Raw genomic sequence first — 26,001 nt, 5'->3', positions numbered from 1 at the left:
ACCAGCTTAAGCTCAGCAGGGCTGGGGGGTCCACCACACGTAGGAACTCCTTTGTGTTGTCGAGGGCTCAATTTCTAATCCTGCCTCCCTCAAGATGGCTCCCATCTCTTCAAAGTGCTCACAGTACCCCAGCCAGAAACTATTCCTATCCTTTCCTATGACCCTTTGGATCCTCTGGTTTCACTGTGAAAAAGAGGACAGGATCCAAATCTTATTCTAGACTCCTGAAAAAAAAAAAACAGAAAAAACCCATTACTTTCCCTATATGATCTCCCAGTGTGCCCAACTCTTAGGAGTCTTTGAGGCAGTTCTACCACAGAAATTGCCCCCACTCAGAAATGGCCACCCCCTCTGGCCTGGATACCTCCCATGGACACAGACCAATGGAACCCAGTCCAGAGTAGAACTGATTGTCCCAAATGCTGCCTACACAATTCCTCCCAGACACAGAGCCCTGTGGAATGCTGTTCTTTATCAGGATCTGAACTGACAGTTCTGGGTCAGACACTTCTAAGGGAAGCCATGTGGGGGGGCTCCTCTAACCTCCTTCAGTCACGGCAGGGGTCATATACACTTCACACAGAGAAAAGAGCCTCCCACTGCTACAGCCATCAATGCACATTCAAAAAGCTCATCCTGGCTCTTCAGTGCCTCCTCCCTCAGGTTGGAGCAGTATAGGGGCTGCGAGTTCCCTACATCAGGAATCTGATATTTCTGTATTTCCTTCCTGCTCTTCCCATTTGTCTTCTCCTCTGCCACCCAACACTTTCTTCCTAGAGTAGGGAATATCACCTGCCTCTTTGCCTAGAATGGGACCAGTCCTACGCCCTCTTCAAAAGCACTGTCCCACTGTCCCCAAAAGTAGCTCCTACAAGGAAATATTCCTTTAGGCCTCAACCTCCATAGAGAAGATCTTTGCCAGAAAGGCTGGTAAGTCACAGCTTTGAGTGGTTTCGGGTATAAGCAGCACACTAAAACCACGCTAGTGTCAGAGAGTTCCCAGCCTAATGGGGAAGTCAAGGCCCCTGACTATACATGAAACCAGAAATCATTGATAGGACACTACTCCCCACTTAATAACACATTCAAGTATTCTCTCTGCACTAGCATAGTTAATCACCCCCTCCTTCTGTAAAGACTTTCTTCTCTTTATTACCAGGACACTGCACTCTCCCCTTTTATTGCTTGCTTCCTCTTCCCAGCCTCTACCTGGTAGGCATGCTCACTATCAAGAGGTTCAAATTCAGACCAGTGGTTTTTATATACCATCTAGAAGCTAGAGCCTTCCAAACACATTTCCCAATCCAACCTCTCTACTAAACTTGAGAATTTTACATCCAACTGCCTAATTTCTATCTCCACTGGTTTACCTAACAAGACAGAAGAAGGTCTCTTAACTTTCTCCAGCCAAATATGTTCCTCCTGTGGAATCCAGGCAAAAGACTCCACCAATCATTATGCCTGGCAGTCAGCTCTCACTCACTGCCTCAGTCCACTCCATCAGAGCAACCCATTGGCTCTCCCTTCAATCTGATCACTCCTTGCTACCTCCACTAGTGCCAGCCACCCAGGGGCCAGAGTCATGCTTAGACAGCTGCAGCAGTGTCCTAGCTGCCGTGTCACTGTTCTACACTGCTTCCTTGCAGTCAGTCCCCAACAACAGTCAGGTCATGACATTCCCACTCAACACCTTCCAATGACCACCATATCAAGCAAAATAAAATCCAAACTCCTTGTGATGGCCTAGGAGGCTCTACTTCATCCAGCCCTGCCCTTTGCTGCTCCCATTCTCTGCCTCATCTCCATTCTGGGGCTTGTGGGCCTGTTTGCTATTCCTCCAACTGCACATACTTCACCCTGCCCAGGAACTTTGCAATGGCTGGCTTCTCTGCCTTGAAAGAGTTCTTGTTCCAGATCTTCTAAAGATTCACTCCTTTACTTCATTTTCTCTTTACTCACATCTCACCCACACAGAGAGGTCTTCCTTCCATAGAGAGGCCTTCTTTGACTACATATATAGCTCTATCTATCTAATGACATATGTATCTATATGATCATTCTATTTAAAACAAACTCTATTCCCTTACCCTGCTCTATTATTCTTCATTGCATGTTAAAACTGATGCCACACATCACTCTCTTCCTCTCTCTCTAGAATGTAGATTACACCAGAACAAGAACTTTGCCTTGCTCATCACTGAAGGTATTTGTTGAATGAATGAAAGCATGTTTGATACATTAATCATATCAATGTTAACCATATTGACATGAATTACATTCTTTTCTTGGGAATGGGGATGAAATTTTTCATAGAAAGAACAGTGTAAGAGATGGTTACAATATTGGCCAAGGCCATAATGCTCAACCTTTCAAGAAATATGATCAAATCTCATGCTTTACTCTCTAAAATGCATGTGCTTTTACTAGAAAAAATGAAGCACATCCAAATATACTTTGCTATGATATACATCAACATTCATTGTTCGAGGTTATTTTATCAAGAGCAAAATTAGTATTTTCATTAGCTTGTGGAATTCAGATAAGTTTTCTATAGGCATCGCTAAAAAAAAAAAAAAAAATGGATGGAGGAGACTAAAGATTACTTGCCCCTTATCTGTCAAGAAACAATTGTGCTTGCTAGAGGTTCCTGCATGTAAGTGGGCCACGAAGTCAAACTTTAAGGGACTCCCATAGAGAAGGGCACCAAGTAATAGGCAGCCCTCATGGTGACCAGGGGTGTTGTTTCAGCTTTGCTTATGAAGCCCTGTTCCCTCATCAGTGCAGGGGAAAGAGTCCCCATCTCAGGCTGGATGACCTCTGCAGTCTTGTCCACTCTAGTTTTTACAATGGAAGTCTGTCCACTTTTCTTCACTGAAAATTTCACTGCCATAGCATAAAGTTGCTAACTACCCAGCAAGGACTTCTTGCATAGCCCACTCCTCAGTGCCGGACATTCTGCCTTCATCCTGATTTTAGTCAAGGCAAACCTGCCATAAAATAAAGGGTTCGCATTAATTTTCCCACCCTTTGATCTTCTGCCTCTGTGGCTTTACAATGGCAAAGTGCCTTTAGGCTTTGCCTTTCAAAGGAGCCAAGCTCAGATATACATAGTGTTCACTTTGATCCAATCTCCCTTGACTCCTAAAATAATGCCTCCCAGCTCAACCACAGGTTCTGTGTTTTCTTTCAGGCCATAAGTAAAACACTGTTTTTTCCTTTATCAATCACATTAGAGTCCAACCTCACAGGCACCTTTTAAAAATTCCTTTAAAGTTATGGGATTTATTTTCTTAACAAAAGAGGGGCACCTACATACTTAGTTTTGTCTTTCAAAGTAGTCTAAGCCATTCTCTCACTTCAATGATGGGGCCATAGTTCAAAGCAGATCTAAAACCATGGGGGAAATGATGAGTGTTATTTTAAATCACAGATGTGCTTCCCTTGACTGATTCCTTTCCCCGCCTCCTTCTCCTCACTTTCTTTGCTCCTGGGCTCGGTATGGTCCTGTCAGCCTCCTCCACTGTGAGAGTGAAGGGACGGCCCCAAGCAGATGTTGACAAGGGCAGAGAAGTGCCGTAACTGTGAGACCCTAAGGAAGGGTCTAGGGGGCAGAGGAAAATCATTTTCATAAGTTAAAGCATCAGAAAGCAAGGACCCCGCCCTCAAATTATACATGCACAATCCCAAAAGCTTAGTCTTACTTTTGAAATGTTAGCAAGAACATTTAGCATTGTATAACTGCCCACTCAATCCACATTACTGTCACGTGGGATTCCTCCCGGAGCTAGTGAGATGACCGGGTCTGTGAAGCAGGCCTTTGGGAGCTCCCAGTCAGAACGCGAAACAGCGCCATCCCACAATTAACCTGCGCTCCAGCCCCAACAGTGCCTGTTTGCAAAGGAGCCACAGTTAAGGAGAAATCAAAACCAAACAGAGTTAATTGAGCAGCCTCCTGGAGCTGCATCAGAAGGAAGGTTTTGGTCATTTTGGAAGGATGGGAAGCCAGAGTTTGGCATTGTGAAGTTCCCAGCAGAGGCCAGAGCAGCCAGCAGGCACCTAATTAATCTTGTTTCCTGGCTGACTCCGTATGGCTTTCACCGACTTCATCAGTTCTAGAATTCTGACCAGCTAAGCCAAGGTCAACAGATAATGCTAAAGCACGTTGACATCACCCCCACCTGCCTGGGCACCTGGCCCAGGGTCATCTCACCTTGGGGGCATCGGCCTCCCCTGGCCTCCTAGGAAGATGTACAGTCTACCTCTCTGAGAGCGCCTCGGGCTAGACTGAAAATGGTCAACAGTAGGGGTGAAGCTCTGCTTACTCTCCAGCGTCACCTCTGCCGTTTGTTGTGGCAACTGAGCTGGGAGCACAAGGAAAGGCATCCTCCAGGTCTGCTTCCCTGTGGGCTGCGGGAGCCCTCAACTGGGAAGCTCCTGAAACTGTCTGGAGCCACAGAAGAGGCAGTCAATTTGGGAGGCACATAATCGGTGTGGCCATCTTCTCAGTGGTGGGAAGGAGGCCACGAGAGTCAAGTCAGGGACAGACCTGCGAAAGGGTGTGGGCGAGGCTGGGAGGAGCAGTCTCTCAGAGAGGCTGCATGGAAACGCCCCAAAGACAACAGCAGCTGCTTTTATTACAGCATGCAAGGGGTTATGGGGGTTTAGAGTTCAGGAACAGTAGTCACTAGAACCAGAACAGGTGCTTTCTTCTGCAGAGGACAGATGTTGCGTACTAAGGAGCTAGGTGAGGTCACAGGGTCTGGGCAGTGGCCTCTCAGGAGTGAGGGAGGAAGGCCAAGGAGCTGCCTCCTATGACAGGAGCTGATCAGGGGGAAGCTGGCAAGGAAAAGGAGTCAACAGGTCAGGGGAAAGTGCCCACCTGGGAGAAGACTGTCCTCGGAAATGAGTGACCCCTCACTGTCCTGGGGCCCAGTCTGTGTCCTCTACTCCCCCAGAACAACACATGGCCTTCAGCCAGGGTTCTTGAAACTTCACCCTTTTCCTCCCTTCAGAAACTGTTGTTTCCCTCCAGCAGCAAATCTCACCTACTTAAGAGGGAAACAAATACTGATAGTGAGTAGAAAATCCATTTTCTCAAAAGTGAAAGAGTTTATCTCTGAGTTCTTTCTGTGCTACACCTCTAGGGGTATATTATTTTCAATAACAGTTTGTAAACCCCAAGGAAATCAAGCTCCAAGATGGAATTTCAATAGAGAGACTTTTAGACCAAAAGGTCCTCATTCAACCCCTTAATCACAGGAGAGACTTAGAAGGTAGAAACCCCTGATCTAGGGAGGTGGCCCCCCATTCACTGGACAATAAATGAGAGTGACTGGGCCCTCCCAGGAGGGTGCAATAGGGTGAAGTCCTATCCTGTTATAGTCCTGCAAGGAAATGTGCTTTTCCACCTTGTCAAGGAGCTTCAGCAGAAAGCTAATCCCAAGAGTGCCAAGCAGTGGCTCCTGGTATTGTTTGACCAGAGGACCAAGTGGGAGCTGAAGCGGGATGGTGTTCCCAGGTAGTGGTTTCTGCATCTCATAGGTTGAGCCAGTCAGTCCTAGCAGAATTGCTTTCACCCTGCCAGTTTGGCCCACCCACTCTCCTCAATGATTCTCCACTCTGGAGAGGGCTCAGGGATATCTGTGGCTCTTAGTTCCTTGACCTTGACTCCATGTCCAGCTTGAGTGCTCCTGGCACCTCATCCTCAGAAGCTACTCTTCCATTTGCTGCCTGCAGGTGCCTCCTGGCCCGCTGCTCCTCCCTTGGCCTGGACCCACCACCTGTACCACCTGCTAGAGGCCCCAGCTCCCCTGCTATGCTTATTCTTTGGCCCAGTTGATTAGGCCGCTCTTGGCTATAATCCTTTCCCAACTCAACATGTACCAGGGGTTGCTTCTAAAAGGACTGGAAGTCACAAGAAAATGGCAAAATTATATCACTATTATTTAAAAGCTGATATAAAAGCTGGTAACATATATATGCAACACGGTTCATAAACTAATCTTGTGAGTCAATCAAGATTCCATCTATCCTGTGTTCCCCAACACTCAGGGCAAAAAAAGTGAAACAATGTGTCACATAATTCTCCAGGCTGTTTAAGAAGGCAAAAGCACTTCATCAGGAAACAGGGCCCCTCGAAGGCTAATCCGGATGGAGAGGGGACTGAATGCCACTTAGACGATTCCTCCTGCCAGATTTTCAGAAAGAAATATTCACCATTTGTTCACTTTTTAATATCAATTTAATGAGAGCAGGAAAATCTCAAAATATACCCCTGGAGGTGAATTGGAATTTTTGCAGAGAGCTAAGGGTATATGGTTTGGGCAGAGGTCTGGGAAGTTTAGTATGACACAGAGGCCTCAGTGGAAAGCTGAGCTGCCCTCACCTCCCATTCAGTGGGGAAAGTGGGGAGAGGAAGATGGGGGGAGGAGGCAGCACTGGGATATGCCCTGGGTTTGTGACTGCCACAATGACAGGATGGGGGGAGGGAACAAGGATGCCAAGTAGCCTACATTAAACAGAAAGCTCATGAGAAAGAACTGTCTGGCCTGAGATACTGATAGTGCTCCTGTTGAGAAACACTGGAAGGAAACCATTAATTAGCATGACTCTTCAAATGTCTCCTTTAAATATAAATTAAGTCTTCACAGGCAGCTGACAGGAGAAGATCTGCTCAGGAATACAGATGAAGGGGGATGCCAGGCTTCTACTTTGTGAGTCCTGCTGGTGGTGCCAATATATTGTCTTATGAGGAGAGATGGTCTAATAGGTACTGTTGGCTGGAAAGAGAGCTGAACAGTGAGATACAGACATAACTGTGGAAAGGAAGCGACCGCTCCTGTTGTTTCTTCATAGTCTACACAAGGACACAGCTGGAAAAGCAAAACTGCATCTCAACACATCACAGGAGAAACTATTTTAGTCTAGGACAGTGGTTCCCAAAATAGATTCAAGACCAGGGAGCTTATTGGACTCAACTCAGACCTATGGAATAGAAATTCTAAGAGTAGGGCCCACTAGGTGAGTGTGAGGCAGGCTCAAGTTTGAGAACCTTTGGCCTAGGTAGTTTGGGAGGTGAGGGCAGCTCAGCTTTCCACTGAAGCCTCTGTGTTGTACTAAACTTCCAGACCTCTGCCCAAACCGTATACCCTTAGCTCTCTGCAAAAATCCTTACCCTTGGGAGAGTTTTTTTAAGATACCAAGAGGGGAGAGGGTGCTGTAACACGTCTGCTATAAGCAAATGATCAGAGGTCAAGGGGCTGCAAACAGAGGACCTAAGTAAGAAAAATGGGGCAAACAAGTTATCAGGAGCCAATCTAAGTCTCAAGTTTGATTAATCTCTCTAGAAGGAGTTTGTTTTTTAACCATATTTCTCATTTGAATGGCATATGTATGGTGTATATGTAGTGTATACACACACACATATGCACACACAGAAGAATGGTTACATTTAAGCAGATTTCTATTGAATAAAAGAAAAAATTCATTATTATAAGACCTCTAGAAAAGGATAAATGATTCCTATTTAAGGTGGTAAGATTCTTAAATCCAAAAGGTTCAAAATGTCCAAGATAGCTATTTGTCAGGGATGCTGTAAAGAGTTTCTTGCCTTAGACAGGAAAACAGACAAGATGACACTGAAAGTTCTTTTTAGAGCTAAGAGGATAGGAAAAGGAAACTTCATTGGCTTTGTTAGGGGGAAATGATGTCCTGAGCTAATCCCATACAGGCTTTGTGGACCCCACACCCACTCCAGACTAAAGCCATCAAGACATTGAGAAAGACAAATTCCATCACCACCAAAGGGAAGGTGGCTGGGACCTGAGGGTGGACTTAAGCAGCCAGGTTGGGTATAAAAACCAAACACGTGGGCCTTGGACTGGCTCGCTGTTGCTCGCCTCCTGGCTTCACGGCTCCTGGCTTGCAGCCAGCTCTCAGAGTGCCATTTGGGATTCCAGATTGGCGGATTGGGTAGGACTCATTTAAAACTTTATCTCCCACTTTTCTCCCTGAGCTGTACATTTCCTCATTTCCCCTTCCCTTGTATTCCCCTTCCCTTGTATTCCCTTTTATTAACCTTTCGCGTGTGCCTGCAGTAGAGCATTGATAAGTCCTTTTAAGCACGCGGGTGAGGACCCACAGTCAGGCACCCCGTTTTGTATCGGGGCTGCTCTGTAACAGCTTCACTAATGTGTATTAAGAGCCAGATGAGTATAAGACTCATCTACATTTAAAAAATCATGCTAATCTTTATGTAGTTTACACTGGTTAATTTGGGAGATGTGTATGTCTATAACACACCAAGCAAAAAATATTCTGTAAATTTATCTCTCCCTGCAAACCACACTAAAGATGCAGATGAATGATAGGTTATTCTTTTCCCCATTAACTTCTTCAACCATTCATTTTCTGTCAGTTCCTTTCTGCCTCTAGACATCCTCTCCTGAGAACGACCCACAATGAGACCTACTGCCCTTTCCAGTCACCACCCTATTTCTAGTCTTCCTTTTCACTCAAATGTTTTCAATGAGTCATCAACACCTCCTGCCACAATTTCCTTTCCACCCACTCCTTTAACTTCCTGCAGTCAGTCCAGTACTTTTACAAGCCACACACATGGTCAAATGTTAGAGGTCAGGAGAGCTGAGTTTATCAACAGGATTTGCATTTGTATTCAAAGAACTAATCAGATAAAATCAACATAAATCCTCCAAATGCCACTAGGCAAAAACTAGAAGGGGTTGGAGAGAAGAATTAACATTTATTAGGTTATTCTTAGGATACTATTGTGGTAGATTGACTTCCATGATAGCCATCAACAATACTTCCATTCCTGTGCACCCACATCATTACCACTCCAACTGTATTACAATAAATATAAATGGACAAACTTCACCAATTAAAAGATACATACCACAGAATACAAACATATAAACTGATTTGGGTTTATTTGGTGGCCCAGACTTAAGTTTATTTTGGTGAATGTTTTATGGGCACTTGAATGTGTATTCTACCCTTGTTAGGTGTAGTATCAATCCAATCAAGTTGGTTGATAGTGATGTTCAGTTTTATCTTATTTTTTTATGTACTTATTTTTCAATTATGAGAAGAATACTGAAGTGTGTAGTGTGTAGAGCATCTACATGCTTTTTACAAGATGAACCTAAAACTTATAAAGAGGTGAAAAGAGTGGAAAAGTATGAAAACATGTCAGGCAAAAACTAACTAAGAGATTTAGAATACAAGATTAACATCAGACAAAACATACTTCAATGTAATTAATCAGGGGAAAAATTAAAAAATGATGACAGGAATGATATAGATATAAATTGGTTTTAGCAATAAGGATGCAGTAACTGCAACCCAAGTATAAGAGCTTGGTATCATGCCAATTCTGCTCAGTTTAATTCAATCCCATAATTATTTGTGTGAACACTCCCAGCTTGTTACCACAGTAGTAAACCCTACTCTGACATACATGGAATGTTACATCCAATAAAATATGCATCATTCTTTTCAAACATGTAGTAAATATTTTCAAATAGTAACTTGCAGGACATCATGATGCAAATCTGAACAAATTCCAAACAATCATATAATCAAATCAGAGCAATTTGTCTGTTGCTCTCCTCTGCCAATATGTCATCCTTCTGAAATTCCTCTACTTGTACTTATCTCTTTAGACATTATATGTGGAGGTTGTATCCAATCCTTCAATTATTTATTTTATTAAACACTTAAATATCAGTCATCTTTCTAAGCACAGGGGATATATTAATGAACAGAGCAAAATAAAAATATTTCTATTTCTATTTTCTGTTTCTAATTTCCCTCTTTGAGAAACTGATATTGTAGTGTCAACTCTATTACTGGAACACAGTGCCTTAAGGCAGGACCATTTCTAATATAGATTTGGCTGGCTCCCAATGTACTGCTGGGTCAGACACCATGTTGGCTCTGGCAGGATGCAATCTATTGATTCTGACACTGAAGACAGAGGGCTTGGAAGAGCTTGGATTATGGTAATGGGATTCTGTGATGAGAGTGAAAGATGCATCTGACAGGGACTTAGGTCCAGGGTAAAAGACAGAATTGAGATACCCTCGTTACTTCTCTCCACTATCAGTGATTCAACAGCACATGTGTCAGTGTTTCAAGGGTCAAAGAAGGTTTAGGAACCAACAGTCAAAGCAGAGCTTCAGAAGGTCAGATAGATGTCAAAGGAAGTCATGAAGCCAGACTGATTAGGAGGAATAATCAGCCTCTTACTATGTCTGTGCAAACTGGGATGCAATATGATGAGACCAGTCAAGTGATCAGTGACAAGTGACACATCCCATAGTTAATGTGTGCACTCTGAAAGTCTCTGTTATTCTTTCCCTGTGAGTTAGGAAAGGGAAAGTCAGTCCTTCTGAGTTGGGGGCAGGACAATGAGGAAAGTATGTGTAGCTTGCTACAAACAGATTCATGTTTTAACAGGTGTGGGGGCATGGTAATTGGCTTTACAGTGACTCTGTTCAGTTCCAGATGGCAGGTTACAAGTATTCCAAGAGGAAAAGGTCTGACAAAAAGAGACACCTCCAGCTTTTTCTCACAACATGATGGGCTGATATATGTACACAATGTGAACGGGTTACCACAATCAACTTAATACATCCATCACCTGCCTCACATAGTTATTGTGTGTGTGTATGTATGTATTGAGAACACTTTAAGGTCTACTTCCTGGGTAAAATTCAAGTGTACAACACAGTATTAACTATTATTAACAGTATTATTAACTATAATCACCAGGCTGTTCACTAGGTTTCCAGTTTATTCATCTTATAACTGAAGGTTTGTATTCTTTGACCATTATTTCCCCATCCTGTATCATCCTTCCCACTGCTCTTGCCCTCCCTCAGCTCCTGGAAATCATTATTCTACTTTATGACTCTATTTTGCTTTGTTTTTTTTTTTTTCAGATTTCATATATAACTGGATCACACAGTATATATCTTTCTCTGTCTGGCTTATGTCTCCTAGCGCAATGTCTTTTAGGTTTAGCCATATTGTCACAAATAGCAGAATTTCCTTTTTTATAGCTGAATAATATTCTTGTGTGTGTGTGTGCACATGTATATGTGAAAGAGAGATATTTGATTTATCCATTCATCCATCAATCAACATTTAATTACTTCTGTCCCTTGGCTATTGTGAACAATGCTACAATGAACATAGGGATGCAGAGATCTTTTCCAGTTTGATCTTTGTGTGTGGTATAAGATAATGGTCCAATTTCCTTCTTTTGCATGAGGCTATCTAGTTTTCTTAGCACCATTTGTTGAAGAAACTCTCCTTTCCACATTATGCATTCCTGGAAACTTTGTCAAAGAGCAGTTGAATAAATATATATGTGTGGATTTATTTCTGGGATCTCTATTCTGTTCCACTGTTCTATGTGTCTGTTTTTATGCCAATACCATACTGTTTTGATCATTTTACCTACGTAGTATAGTTTGAAATCATCATGATACCCCCAGCTTTGTTCTTCCTTAAGATAACTTAGGCTATTCAGGGATTCTGTGTTTCCAGACAAATTTTAGGATTGTTTCTTCTATTTTTTGTGAAAAATGCCATTAAAGTTTTGATAGGAATTGCAATGAGTATTTAGATTATTTGTGCAGTATGGACATTTTAACAAAATTCATTCTTCCACTCCATGAATAAGGGATATTTTTCATTTATTACTTTAATTTCTTTCATCAGTGTCTTATAGTTTTAAGTGAGCAAGTCTTTTACCTTCTTGGTTAAATTTATTCCTAAATATTTTATTCTTTTTGATGCCAGTGTAAATGGGATTGTTTTCTTATTTTCTCTTTTGGGTAGTTCATTGTTAGTGCCTCCAGCTTCTGAAACAGATTTTAATGAAGACTAGTTCCTTCTGCAGGGAGGTACCCCTTTCCAAAGACCATATCAATCCAGAAAGAAAACCAAAACAAAAGCCCCCACAGTGAGAGACAGGAAGGAAGGGAAGCTATTCAAACTCCCTGCCCCACTGCTCCACAGCATACAATGGCTGAGTCCTTTACAGGAGAATCATGACTCCAAAGGAATCCCTCTGACCTGGTGTTTTCTGGCTTTTAAGCCTCTGTTTCAGCATTGTCACTATGGCAACAAGTCTGGGATGCTCTGCTTTAAGTGAGGGGGCTTATCCCTTCAAATATGCTTCTTGAATTAGGAACAAAGGAATTCACTGAACCTCGACTAATCTCATATTCTTCTGGGATACCTCTCTTAGGAGGCACTTTTCCTCCCTTGCCCCACAAACCTCCCAGGCTTATACTGTTTTCAGCCAACAACCACATTTATATAATGATTTACAGTTTATGTTCACCTACATCACCTCAGTCAAGCCCTAAAGAATCCTCTTCAGTTGCATGAGCCTCTTCTACACCAAAACAATGAAAAAATGAGACCCTCAGTTGTAAGGCGGCCTCCCAAGGAGGCTAGCAGACATGGCCCAGCAGCTGGGATGGGACAGAGGAATGAGGGCTTGGAGGGGTGGCGGGCTTACAGCGTGACTTTTTCTTTTCCAGAGGAAATAATCCGCAGCAGCTTGTAGTCCTGGCAGGCCTGATGCCCGCCCCCTGAGACCTTTCCAGCCTGTGCCAGGATGTTGCTCTGCCTTGGCTCACTTGTGTTTTTTCTACATCACACCCAGCCCCAACTGTCCTGGGAGTGGCAGTCAACTCGGAGGAATACCTCCTCCTTGTCTTCAGAGGGATCTTCCTTAATCAGGAGTTCTTAGAGTGAGCCCTGGCTTCCTATAACAAAGCATAAAGGGAAAACTTCTCTCTACTCTATGACAACACTCTACTTCTGGTCAAATGTGTGCAGGTTTTCTCCACACAAGCAATTCTCAAAGACCAACTGGGTGTCCTGCAATTTAACTCAATTCTCTACCTGGAAATAACTTCTATCCCACAAGACTGCCGGGGTTTCAAGTGCTAATCACAAAGCCAGGTTGTTACTTGTACTTCTGACTGACAAGCTGTGAACCAGAGGTTCTATGACCCCCTCTTGGAGTCTGATCATTTGCTAAAACAATTCACAGAACTCAAGAAAAGTTTATTTACTATATTAACAGTTCATTACAAAAGAAATTAATGAACATGAACAAACAGACAAATGAGAACATACTATAAGTCTGGAAGGGTCCCAACCACAGAAGCTTCTGTCCCCAGGAAGTTTAGGAGGCACCATCTCCCAGCACCAACCCAGGTCTCCAAACCACATCCTTTTGGGGTTTTATGGAGACTTTACGACATAGGTATGATAGATTACATCACTGGCTATTGGTGCTTAATCTCTATCCCTCTTCCCTTCCCAGAGGCAGAACTGAAAGTTCCAACTCTCTAATCACTTGTTTGGTTTCCCTGCCCCATTCGATGGTTATCTAGAGGCTTTCCAAAAATCACCTCATTAACCTAAATTCAGGTGAGGTTATAAGGAGCTCATTACTAACAACAAAAACATCCATTTCATCTCTACGCTCTAGGGCTATTGATATTTCAGGAGCAGAAAACAAAAGATGTCCTTAGAGTTCTTATTACTTCAGAAATTTGTGGAATCTGAAAAGCAAAACAAAAACCAAAAGCCAAGTTCATAGACACAGAGAACATAATGGTGGTTTCAGTGTCAGGGTGTGGGGGTGGGGGGGACAGGGGTGGGAGAAATGGGTAGAGTGGTTCAAAGGTATAAACATCTAGTTTCAAAATAAGTCAGTCCTGGGGATGTAATGTATAGCATAGCAACTATAGTTAATAATACTGTACTGCATATTTGAAAGTTGCTGAGAGAATAGTTGCTAAGAAAAAAAAGTGTAACTATATAAGGTGACTGATGTTAACTACATTTATCCTGGCGATGATTTTGCAATGTATATTAAAAAAAAACAATATGTAAGATGCCTACACCTTAAAAAAAGGCCAGAGGAGCTTGTTGGCCTTGACATATGGGAAGTTTATTCAGCAGTGACTAGAACAATTATTCTCGAGGGACTGTGTGTTCTGGATATGGGAATGCAGTTCAGTGCTCCATGAAAGTCACCTTTGCCCTCCCAACTCTCAAACACTAAATATATGGGTTCCCCCCTTAATGTCATTCATCTAAATATATATGTACATGCATACACAATGGGTGTATATATATACATATATACATATATAATATATTGTAAAAGTAAGTAGCTTTTCCTAATTTTCTATTCTCTTAAATGGTTTATATAATATTAATATCATCTACTACTTGGAAGTTGAATAAATTATGTAAACCTGATTTGTAGGGAAAAGAAGTCTTCTGATTAACAGTTTAAGTTCTACAGTGGTTGGTGTTTTATTGGAGTTTTCCATATCTTTTGAGGTAGTTATAGCAAATTGTAAAGCTATGTATTCTTCCAATCCAAATTTTAGCATAAAAGTCTTCAGAGTATTGTCTTATGATTTACATCCTGAATTTCATATCAATAGTTACATTTTCCCTTCAGTCAAAATATAATACATGGCTTTTGAAGAGATCAGTCTTACTATGAATTTACCGATTTATATATAACTTTTTAAAAATCTTTCAAATTGTTTTTTATTTCATTTCATTCATCTTTCTGTCTATGATTCCTTCCTTCTACTTTTCCAAAGGTTTCTTTTGTCTAACTTCTTGAGATGGACATGTATAAACAATAAGAGTTGCCCACACAGTATTTATTTTTCTTTTGTTTCTTACTCACGTAATCCCAACTTAGTTTGGGAAGGCAATATGCCAGCTAAAAAACAAACAAATTATACTTCCCAGGCTCCCCTGCAATTAGGAGCTGCCATATGACATGGATGCCAGCAATGACATATAAGTAGAAGCTTCTGGGTAGGGTTTCCAGGAAAGCTTTTTGATTGAAGGCAGCAGACTTGGCTGGTAAATGTTTTTTTCACTACCTGTTCTTTTCCCCATCATGCTTGGAATGTGCATAAAGCGGGAGGTAAAGAAGTGATCTTGCAATCATGAGGCAGCAAGTATGACTATGAAGGTTAAGTTGAGATGAATGGAAAGTTAGAAGAGCCTGGGACCCTGACGGCATCAGGGAACCGCCACACCTGCCTTGGACTATCCACTGCCACGCTTCTGGCTCTGTGACAATTTAAAGCTCTAAATCGTTTAAGCCATGGCCACTTAGATTCTCTTTTACACACAGTGAAATATGATTTTAAATGCTACACTATTCAAATTGCTCTTCATATTTTATATTTAATGAATTCATTTAAAGTAATAAATTTTCCTCAAAGAATAGCTTCACTATTTTAGCTTGACTAAACCAATAAATCACATGTACTACCCCAGTCCAGAAAGACCACCTACCCGACCCAAAGAATTATTACATGAATTTAAGTGATGATAGTTAAGTCTCTAAATCTGGGGGTAGTGTGTTATTCAGCAAAAGCTAACTAATATAGAAATTGTTTTCAATAGTGTATTGCTGGCATAACAAAAACCTGAAAAATGTGGTGTTGGTGTTGGGATAAGACAGTGGCTAGAAAAGCAAAGGAAACAGTTTGCAAAAGTCAGAAAAGTGAAGAGAAAAGTGCTACAGCAAGCCTGGAAAAGGATGGCTCATGTAGTGTAGATGCAGAACAATGGGTAAAACTGAAGCCTGTAGTAATTTGAGAGAGAAAAAAAGATAAGCCAGTGAATTTTCAAACACAACGAAGTAGATCTCCAAGCAGAATTTGGAAAGTGTCAGTTGGGTGCTCTTAGCTGCATAGCATATGATAAGTATCAAGGCAAAGATGAGCTGAAGGGGGAAATGCTCAGTTTGCATCCAGAATTTGGGTGGGATACAGAATGCCTACCACTCACTACAGCAGAAAATAAAATCGCCCCCCATCTCCAGTCTCCCCATATCTGATAATCTTTGAATGAAAGAGTCCCAAAGTAGGGCCTCCCTGGTGGTGCAAGTGGTTAAGCACTGTGAAGCAATGAGCAGACATTATAGCATGAGTTTGATCCCTGGCCAGGGAGCTAGCCACATGGCACAGCAGACCTCTCCTGTCTCACCCTCCGCTGCCCTCAGCAGTGTATTTCAGAAGATCTGCCTGTTCTGCTCCCCACTCCGAGAGGTATCTGGTGAGTCCTCTCAACCCCTGCACTTCTGGCCTATACCCTCGTTCTTGTATGCATAAATAAATAAACCTTTAAAAAAAGAGATTCTCAAAGTATACCGTCTCAACTAGACAAAGAAGAATCATATTGTTATGGCAGAAGCCTAATCCCAAGTTGCTGTCAACAAATCTAAAGAAAAAAATAACAATAGGTATGACTTCTATCAAATGCGGTGAACTACAATTTGTTACACTGAAAGTCCAAAATGCTTTAAAGAAAACTGTACTAGCAAAAGCATGCTAATCAGCTTGGATGTGAGGGAATTCTACTGATTAAACTGCAAAGAGGTCTCTGGGCTCTCAACTATCCATGGACAGGAAGCCAGAAGAGAAGGCTGCTATGCTGCTAACAGTCATTTCTTAGGAAAATAAAGAAAAAGACCACAGTGGGAGAACCAAGAGACTAGAGAACGGAGTCATGGGCCTTGGACAACAATGGACAGGGAGGACATAGCTAGGGAAAAACTGAGCCCTAAGCAAGGGTTGTTCTTTGCCCTGGACCTGGTAACATTTCTCCAGAGTGGGATATTTTAGACCAGTGATTGCAATGTAGCTCCTGTTCTCCCCCTATTCTGAAAGTTTTCATTCAGTTAACCTGTACCTGTCTCACCATATCAGATATGTAGACTACAGCAGACTTACCATTTTTATTCATAGGTCCCTGAATCAAGAAGAGCCTTACCCAGGGAACCACCTCTGAGGAGCCTTATTCACTTCCTCATGTGATGAAATCATGATATCACAGAATTCCAGCCTGATGCTCTAAGTAGTATGAGACAGAGACCCTGGGATGAAGACTGGCAAATTTTGCATGTGGGTGAAATGTGAATAATTTGTGGCCAAGATGACTGTAGTTGATTCTAAAAGCAGCCACAAATTCTTTTCCTCCTACCAAGCGGTGGAGTCTATTCCAGCTTCCCTTAAACGTAGGCTTCGCCATGTGACTTGCTTTGGCTAACAGGCCATTAGTAAATGCCACGAAAGAAGAATCTTGAAAAGTGTTTGCATAGGGATGCTTGCTCTCTGGCTGCATTTGGAGACCTGGACTTCCAAGGGAACAGTCTCAGCAGACAATGTGGAAGATAAGAGCAATTTGGAAGAGAAGGAGACTCTGCAGACAGGTAGTCAACTTGCAGACACGTGAGTACAACAATTCTAGATCATCTAGCAGATCACAGATGTATGATAGAGTCTGTCAAGATCAAATGAGGGGGCCTCCCTGGTGGCACAAGAGTTTAAGACACAACCTATGAAACTGTCCACAGCCTCTGCAGCACGAGTTCGATCCCCGGCCAGCGAGCAATCTACATGGCGCAGCAGACCTCTCCTGTCTTGCCCGCTGCTCCCCTCTGCAGTGTATTTCAGTCAGTCTACCTGTTCGTTCCCCACTCTGTCTCGGGTGAATCCTCTCACCCCCATACTTCTGGCCTGTACCCCAGTTCTTGTATGAATAAATAAATCTTTAAAAAAAATAAAGATCAAATGAGCTGGCCCAGATCTGAAAAGCTGCCCAATCAATCCAAAAATTTGAGAGCTGAAAAGGATGGCATTTGTTTTAAGCAATTAAGTTCTGCAGTGGTATTTTATGCAGCAAAACTCAACTTATAAAATCAATTAATTATCAGCCTAACTCTGAATATGACTTTAACATTTTCCCCCAGACAGTCAGTCCCAATTTACTATTGTTGTCTAGTTTTCATTTTAATCATGCTTTTAAAACACTCTTAGGCATTTTTGCATTGTTAACAGTTAAACAATTATAAACTTAGTTTTATCAATTTTTGTGTTTGCCACTGTTTCTCACAGTGTGCATCTATTTTCATTGTTTATTTTTTCTTTATAAAGTATAAATTTTAATAGTTCTTTTAGTGAGAGTCTGTGTGTTTACACTCTTGGTCTTGTTTTGCTCTTATGCTTATAGGATAGTTTCTCTAAGAATGATATTCTAGATTCAACACTAGTTTTACTCTGTCTTGATTTGCTATTTGCAATTTTGGAGCAGCAATGTCCTTTTGGAAGACAAGGCTTCCCCACAGACAGGCAGTCAACTTGCAGACTTTCCTTTCCTTCCCATTTCTGTTAATTTGTCTTTCTCCCTCCCTCACCTTGTTTCTCCTGACCCTCCAAGCCCCCAGTGCAGAAACAGGAGTTATTACAACCCCGTGAGAACATGGTGATGATGGTTGTAGAACCAGCAAACAGAACAGCTGGGCTCGGTCCCTTGTAGCCAGGTTATGTGCTTGTTCCTTGCTTTCCTCAACCCACAACTTCTCTGACTGTCAAGAGTCTCAGTCAGCAGGCTGATGGTCCTCTTTCCCTCCTGCGCCCAGCATTCTTCCATGATGTGGTGGGCTCTCCTGCAGCCCCTGACTTCTAGTCTGAGTCTGCCTTGTCAATGCCAATAGAGCACTTTTGGTTCCTTTATTTCCAAGAAGCCTAGCTCTTGGTAGCCACTGCCTTTCTCCAACCCAGAGCACAAAAAGCTTCAATCTCCACCACTTTTTGGCTATTTTCATCTTTTATGATCAACAGAGATAGTTACTTCATATAGGATAATTGTTATGTCCATTTTTTTTTCTCTTTCTTTTTGTCCATCAAAGATATGAGTTTGGATCAGAGGCAGTTTTCAAAATGTAAATTAGCAAGCTGGTCTTCCTTCCCAAAGATGCATGTGCCCCCATAATTAAACTTTGAAAAAAGGAGAAGGGGAACATGTATGAATACCAATAATTTCTTTCTTGATCTAGAGGAGCTTCGAAACCTCAGTAAAGTCTCTACACCCAAAAGGCAAGCATGGTGAGGAAGGCAAACAGACCCAACCCTGCTCTCAGTCACCACTAGTGCTCGAGACTTGGAAACTTCTCCTTTTATACCTAAGTTATTCATTGATCAAACCAACCAGAACAGAGGGCTCTGACAGGAACTTTAAAGGCTAATGTGATCTTTCCCATTTATTCAATGGTAAAAATTCTAGGTAGAAAGGTTGGGAGAGAAAGAAGAAACAGTAAATACTGTGATTTATCATATCTCAAAACTACAAGTCCGCTCTTCTCAGAACAGAACTTGGTACAAGGGGGCCTGGCACCTGAGCACCCAGTGTCTGTGATGATGTCCTTACATAGGCAAATAAGGAACATCATTAGTCTGAAACCAACATATGGAGAACGCACAACAGTGAAGTAGCTCTCCTCCTCCTCCTTTACCTGGAAAGAGACTCATCCTTGCCTATGAACAAGTAGGGGAAATATATATATATATTTTAAAAAAGATTTATTCATTTATGTGTACAAGAACTGGGGTATAAGTCAGAGGTGGGGTGGGGAGGGGGCTGAGAGGATTCACCAGAGAAAGCAGGGAACAGAACAGGCAGATTGACTGAAATACACTGCTGAGGGAGCAGCAGACTAGGCAGGAGAGGCCTGCTGCACCATGTGGGTAGCTCCCTGGCCTGGGATCAAACTTGTGCTACAGTGGCTGGCGACAGCTTGATAGCACTGTCTTTAACCCCTGCACCACCAGGGAGGTCCCAGGAAAAATATAGCTTTTAATTGGAATATTGTCCCTTGTAACATACCACTACAACTCTCATCCAAATTTACTGGCATTTTCCCAGAATTTGGTTCACCAGGGCAACAGGTGGGATGAATTGAAGCACATAAATCTCAGTGCTAACCACCGCAGGCTTATTTAGAGTGTGCACTTATTTTTGGTTTTGCTTTGTATCAAGTCTACCCTAACACATTCAGTTTTCCATTTAGCTATACTACACATTCAAATATTTATTGAGCACCTATTAGTAATAATAATAATGGAACTCCTAATTAATGGAGCTCCTATATAATGGAACCTCTTATGTCACAGGAATGCATTTTACATCCCCATTTAATCTTCGCAATAGGTAGTTATGCAAAGCAGGCAATGTTATCCTCATTTTTTTTTAAATGGAGGAAACAAGTTTAGGGGAATTCAGTGATTTCTTGAAGTCACACAGGCTGAAACTTGAATTCAGCTCTGACTCCAACACCCATATTGTTCTTATTATTGCAATCTCAGGACACCTGTTCTTTGATATGAAGAAATTGTATGTGATGGATTATGGCCCTAAGTTTTTAACTCTGGGGCAAAGCAGTCCTAAAGCAGCCTATAGTAGAGCTGACACCCTGGCCTATGTGTGTGCATTTTCCTTTTCCACTTCATTGCTGCCAGGTGTGCTTCTGGGGCATATGGTCCAACAATCCTCAGTTATGGGCAGAATGCACGCAGAGGCACAGAGCACTTTTGGGCCCCTAATGGTACCGGATTCTGGACCCTTCTCAGCCAGTGCCCTGAGGCTTTGTAGTTTTCTTTGCTGCTGCTGTTGCAGAAGCTCTGGGGATTGGTCTGCTTTTCAAACTTATTTTTATCACTTGCAATGGTGCCCAAATGCTGTGGTATTGGCTTTGGCCCCAAAGATGGTATAATAGGCATAAAAATGCAGAGTGGAACTTGGAAGAACTGAGAGGTCTCCAGAGTAGGAGAGGCCTCAAAGTACTAAGGAAAGGAAAATTGGAGCTGGTTCCCCAGAAATGCGGATGGGTGCTAGCCTTTCACCCACTCCTTTGGCCTCTGTGGTAATTCTCAAAACAGTGAGAGATGGTAATAGGCCTCAGCTCACCAAATTGCTTCTCCCAGGCCCGTCCTGAGACCTCTCATCCAGCCAAGTTGCTTCAAACAGCTTCCTTTATTGCTTTTATATACATGACCTCATTTGATCCTAGATATAGACTAGAGGGGGAATTTTAATGAGATTCAGAGAGGCTAAGACTCTAGCTCAGCAGCAGCAGAGCGCAGAGTAAAACTCTGTCCTGACCTAAACCGGGTGTTATTTTTGTGCAATCCAGGACAACATTATTTATCATCCTACCTCCAATCTGATCCTAGCCCCTGTAATGGCCATCTCTATGACTTTCAATCAGGGTCTCACTTATCACTTGAATTAATCCAACAACTTAATTATTCCTCTAGTTTCAACCTAGCCCACCACATCTACCCCCAAGTCATTTTCTACTTCAACCAAGAGATATTTCTAAAAAGATCACAGCACTCCCCCATGCAAAGTCTTCCCATGGTATGCTACATTTCTTCAGGTTCAAGTCCAAATTCTCCAAAATGATATGATATGGCCTTGGTGCACCAGTGCCAGGTCTTCAGACATCCCCTGTGATCCACAGACCTTCTCCTCTCTGCACCTGCTGCTCCATCTACCTGCACCAGCTTCTTCCCACTTGACCTCCAGAAACATCCTTACCTGTTGTCTGTTTAGTATGTCTTCAGGTAGATTCTATTGGAGTGTCCTCTGCTTATCTATGTTTAAAATCCTTATAGAAACTTTCTTGTATATCTCATCCATCTTCATGAGGTCCTTGGGGGCTGTATGTTGTTCACCTGGGTCCCTGGCACATAAAATAAACTCTAGACAATTCAGTAGTAGTTAATAAAAGACTGCCTTGACTAACTTGTGTGTCCTTCCTTAATAAGAAGGCCAAGGTATGCCTCTAACAAAAGTTTTAGGCATTTGATGCAGGTCTTTAGACAAAACTCAAACAATCTCTAATTTACCCATTTCTGATAGGCTTGATGAAACACAGTTATTGGAAATTCTGGTTGGTGAGTCCAGAATCAGATTTAAATTAATATGCACGGCTCATCTGTATGCCAAGAATCCTTCCGTACCCTCCAACTGAATATGCATCCTTTGGGTGGAAATGTATGAAAGGTCAAGAGCATGGCCCATTCACTAGTTCAAGATATGGTGCTAACCTGTTACAGCCCAATCGCTTCAAATCCCTACCTCTATTTTTGTACACACAGAGATTTTATATCTGTCCCTTCTGGATTTCTCTATGGAATTATTTCTATGGGGCCTCCCTTGTGGTGCAAGGGGTTAAGCACCACGCTGTGAAGCAATCCATAGCTTCTGCAGCAGAGAGTTCAATCCTCAGCTGGCCAGGAAGCAACCCACATGGCACAGCAGACCTCTCCTGACTCGCCCGATATTCCCCTCAGCAGTGTATTTCAGTCAGTCCGCCTGTTCTGTTCCCCACTCTGCCTCTGGTGAATCCTCTCACGCCCCGCATCTCTGGTCTATGCCCCAGCTTCTTGTATGCATAAATAAAAATAAAATCTTAAAAAAAATTATTTCTATGATAGTTTAGACTACAATGTCTGCATCAAACTACTTTCAAATCCTGGCTCTGGAACTCAATACCTACATGATTTTGCATAAATTAAAAACCTCTGGGCCTCCCTGGTGGCACAAGGGGTTAAGCATCACACTGTGAAGCAATCCACGGCCTCTTGGATCCCCAGCCAGCCAGAGAGAAATCCACATGGAGAAGCAGACCTCTCCTGTCTCTCCCACTGCTCCCCTCAGTAGTGTGTTTCAGTCAGTTTGCCTGTACTGTTCCCCACTTTGTCTCCGGTGAATCCTCTCACCCCCTGCATTTCTGGCCTGTACCCCAGCTCTTGTATGCATAACTAAATAAAAATCTTTAAAAAATAAATTTTTAATAAATAAATTAAAAAACTTTGCTCTTTGTTGGTTTTGTCATTTATGAAGATATTAGTATTTATACCTCATAGGGTGTTGTAAGGATTAAATGAAATAACGCATGCAAAGCATTTAGCACACTTGGCACTCAATAAATGTTAATTAGAGTCCCTTTAAATAAACTCCACTGAAAGGATCAACCTTTTAGTCAACAGTTTCTGTTGCCTCTAAAAAAGATACTGATTTGTGCCATATTGCACTGATTGCCAGGGCTGGTACCTTATTCTCTAATCCATCTGCACATTTCTGCCCCTTCAGATTAGCTGTTTGCACAAGTCAGCTGGTTTTTTCCCAAACCATTTGTGCTAATTGTATTTATTATGCAAATTATATGACTAAATCCATGATTTAAATATCATAGTTGATTTAAATACCATACAATTTAAATGATTCAACTATTATATAAAGTAATTAATTTGAATATTATAGAAAATAAAATATGGCTATACTAGATATGTTTCTGTGATAAATTTAATGATAAAGATGAATTGCAAAAAAATTCACTGTTGAATTAAGTATAGATGAATCAACTGTAAAAACTGAAGGAAAAATCATAAAAATTTAGAAGTTTCTGCATTCCAATTGCTTTGAAAGTGTGTAAGTTTCATGCCACATTACAAATATTTCAACTGAAAGTGTAGAAAATGCATTAGAGCAATATGCACCCACGATAACACAGATTCCCATGGTGGAGCTCACAGGCAAAGAAAAGATTCTGATCCCATAATGAAAGTTTGGCAACTAGCTATTTAATAATTGTATATCAAGTTAAAACACCTAAGGTATGTATTCATCAAGTTTTCACCATTTTTTTAAGTAGTCAATCAATGATTCATCCTCATCATAACTCCAACACAGTCTAACCGATTATATCAGATTCCAGTACATGACAGGCTTAAGTTCTCCCGGACACATGGTTATTAAAATAACATCGCTGAAGTCAACTTAGCCTGACTCAATCATACCACATGGTAGTAACTTCAAAAACCTAATACATGTTCAAAAAGACTGTCCAAATATCAGTATTAAAGAAAGAGCTTCTATAACTCAAGAAATAAAGACAATTTATTTTAATAGAAAAAAAGAGCCCAGAACAAGAACAGTCAGTCACAAGCAACGAAAAAAAATGTCCAATATCACTAGAGGTAAGTGTAAATGAATGACATAGCACTGACTACCCATTAGATTGACCAAATCTTAAATGACTGCTTTGGTAGGATGTGGCCTTCAAATTTTTACCAGTAATTTCTCCTAGGTAGTAGAACAATAAGTTTATATACCTATATAACCTTTTAAGTAATGAGATTTAAATATTTGCAGAAATGGCTAAATAAATAAAGCAAAATTCTATTTAATTTTTTTGAAGAAACTGTATTAAATTGTAAATGTGATTCTAAAACTAAAATTCCAAAATCATTTTGAGCCATGGCAGCATCACTGGAATAAGTACATACTTTCTTTTTTTTTTTTTTTTTTTTACGTACAGTCAGCTTTTATTAATATTAAAAATGAAAATATCTGGGAAAGCAGTTTGTCAGTTTCTTAATAAGTTAGACATTTACTTGTATGTGACCTTGCAACCCAATAACTGGGTATTTATCCTAGAGAAGTTTATGTTCACACGAAAGAATGTACACAGATGCTTACAACAATTCAATTCAGGATTAGCCACAATAGGTAGCATTCAACAGGTTAATGGATAAAAAAATTGGGGTACATTTGCACATTGGAATATTACTAAAGAGGATGATTTTGAAGGCCATCAGTGACTTGGGTGATGACTTCAATCTGTCTGCTAAACCACCCCTCCTCCCACTCTGCAATCCCATCTGGAGGGCATGACAGTGGCCACCCCTGGCGGGCCCAGCATGGGGCTCTTGACCAGAGACTTGTTGGAGGCTGCACTTCTGAGAAGCAGTACCTCTCCTCAATTTGTGGTGCTTGCCCGTGCTCTCATGTAAAGACTTGGGCTGCATTAGAGTGGACAGTGTGCCTCTCACGGTATTTTTCAGAGTATTGCTATGTTTTGGGGCTCTCGTGCTTGAAACAGACTTGGTATTTGAGCCCTTAGGACACCCAGTGCCTGCAATAAAGACTCAGCTTCTCCGGAGACCCAGAGAGACAAGGACATAGTGTTCTATCTATACAATGAAATGCAGATTTCCCAATAAAAAGCAAAATTCTTGACTTCAGGATGTTGAATAGGATGGAAAAGAATTCCAGCTGGTTAAATTTATGACACTGAAAAAAAAAAAAAAAACCCCTGTCTGAGAATAATTCTTGTGTCTAAGTCCAAGATGCTGACATCTTGCCATGGATTGTTAAAATATTCATCCACAGTGTGTGCTAATCCTCAAAGCTGTGCCCCGAGACAGTCTAAATTGGTCAATAAACACAGCATTTCAGTCTTGCTGCCTCCTCTTCTGAAATTAGGACTTTAGCTGAACTTAGTGCCAGGGTGGAATGTACAGAAGGCTCTAGTTAAAACCTAGTTGGGACACCATGTAATTGTATATTAAGATCATGAAAGAAATGTCAATAATCCTCCTGCTCTATATTTGAAAGAGGAATGCCACCAATTACTAGTCAGATGAACCCTACAGGCCTAACATGGAAGGTTTTGGATCAAAACTGCTGGCTTCACACCCAGCACTCTTACTGTGTAACCATGTACAAGTCTTCTGCCATCTCTGGCCCTTAGCTTCTACCTCTGAGATATAGGGGTACTAACAGAGCTCACCTCATAGAGTCATCACAAGTCATTTATTTAATCCATTGACAGTGCCATCTTTTCAGTGAGCACAGAACTGCTAGTTATTACCAGTGGAAGGGGAAGGTGAGGGTTTGGAGGAGATGCTAAAGGACTTGAATGGGTATCATTGCCTTGACATCCTGTAGAAGGTGGTTTATTCCTATGCTCTGCCCAGGCTGCTTTATGGACTTCTCACATGTTTGGTCATTTACATTTGGCACTCACCGTGTGTGTGTGTGTGTGTGTGTGTGTGTGTGTGTGTGTGTGACCTTCCCAACTAGACTGTGAGCTCCTAGAGAACAGGAGCAGTGTCCCGAACTAGCAGAATCTGGTACTCAGTAAGCACCCAAGAATACCTGATTGACTCTGCATGATGTTCACTTGAGGTGTGGACTGGATTCAAAAGGTTGATCACACAAACTCCATTTTTAAAAAAGCCTTTCTAGAAGTATAGCTAGATCTTGCAGGAAATG

The 26,001-nt window shown here is 41.7% G+C and overlaps 1 protein-coding gene and 1 long non-coding RNA gene across 3 annotated transcripts in view; one reads left to right on the top strand and one right to left on the bottom strand.

Moving 5' to 3' along the window:
* The window catches only part of MYLK (myosin light chain kinase), a 232,225-nt gene that overhangs the window by 189,736 nt on the left and 16,488 nt on the right, over positions 1–26,001 (bottom strand). The gene's annotated exons all lie outside the window — the stretch shown is intronic.
* Positions 1–26,001, top strand: part of LOC119256807 (uncharacterized) — a 30,170-nt gene that overhangs the window by 1,578 nt on the left and 2,591 nt on the right. For both annotated transcript variants that reach the window (XR_005127892.2, XR_008553858.1), the window contains exon 2: positions 2,156–2,203. This is a non-coding gene — a long non-coding RNA (uncharacterized LOC119256807). The remainder of the gene's footprint in view (positions 1–2,155; positions 2,204–26,001) is intronic.

This window comes from Talpa occidentalis, unplaced genomic scaffold (assembly GCF_014898055.3).
Source record: "Talpa occidentalis isolate TD23 unplaced genomic scaffold, MPIMG_talOcc4v2.1 talOcc4.4, whole genome shotgun sequence".
Classification (NCBI taxonomy): domain Eukaryota; kingdom Metazoa; phylum Chordata; class Mammalia; order Eulipotyphla; family Talpidae; genus Talpa; species Talpa occidentalis.
The sequence above is the reverse complement of the archived record's forward strand: the minus strand, read 5'-3'. Positions and strand labels throughout refer to the sequence as shown.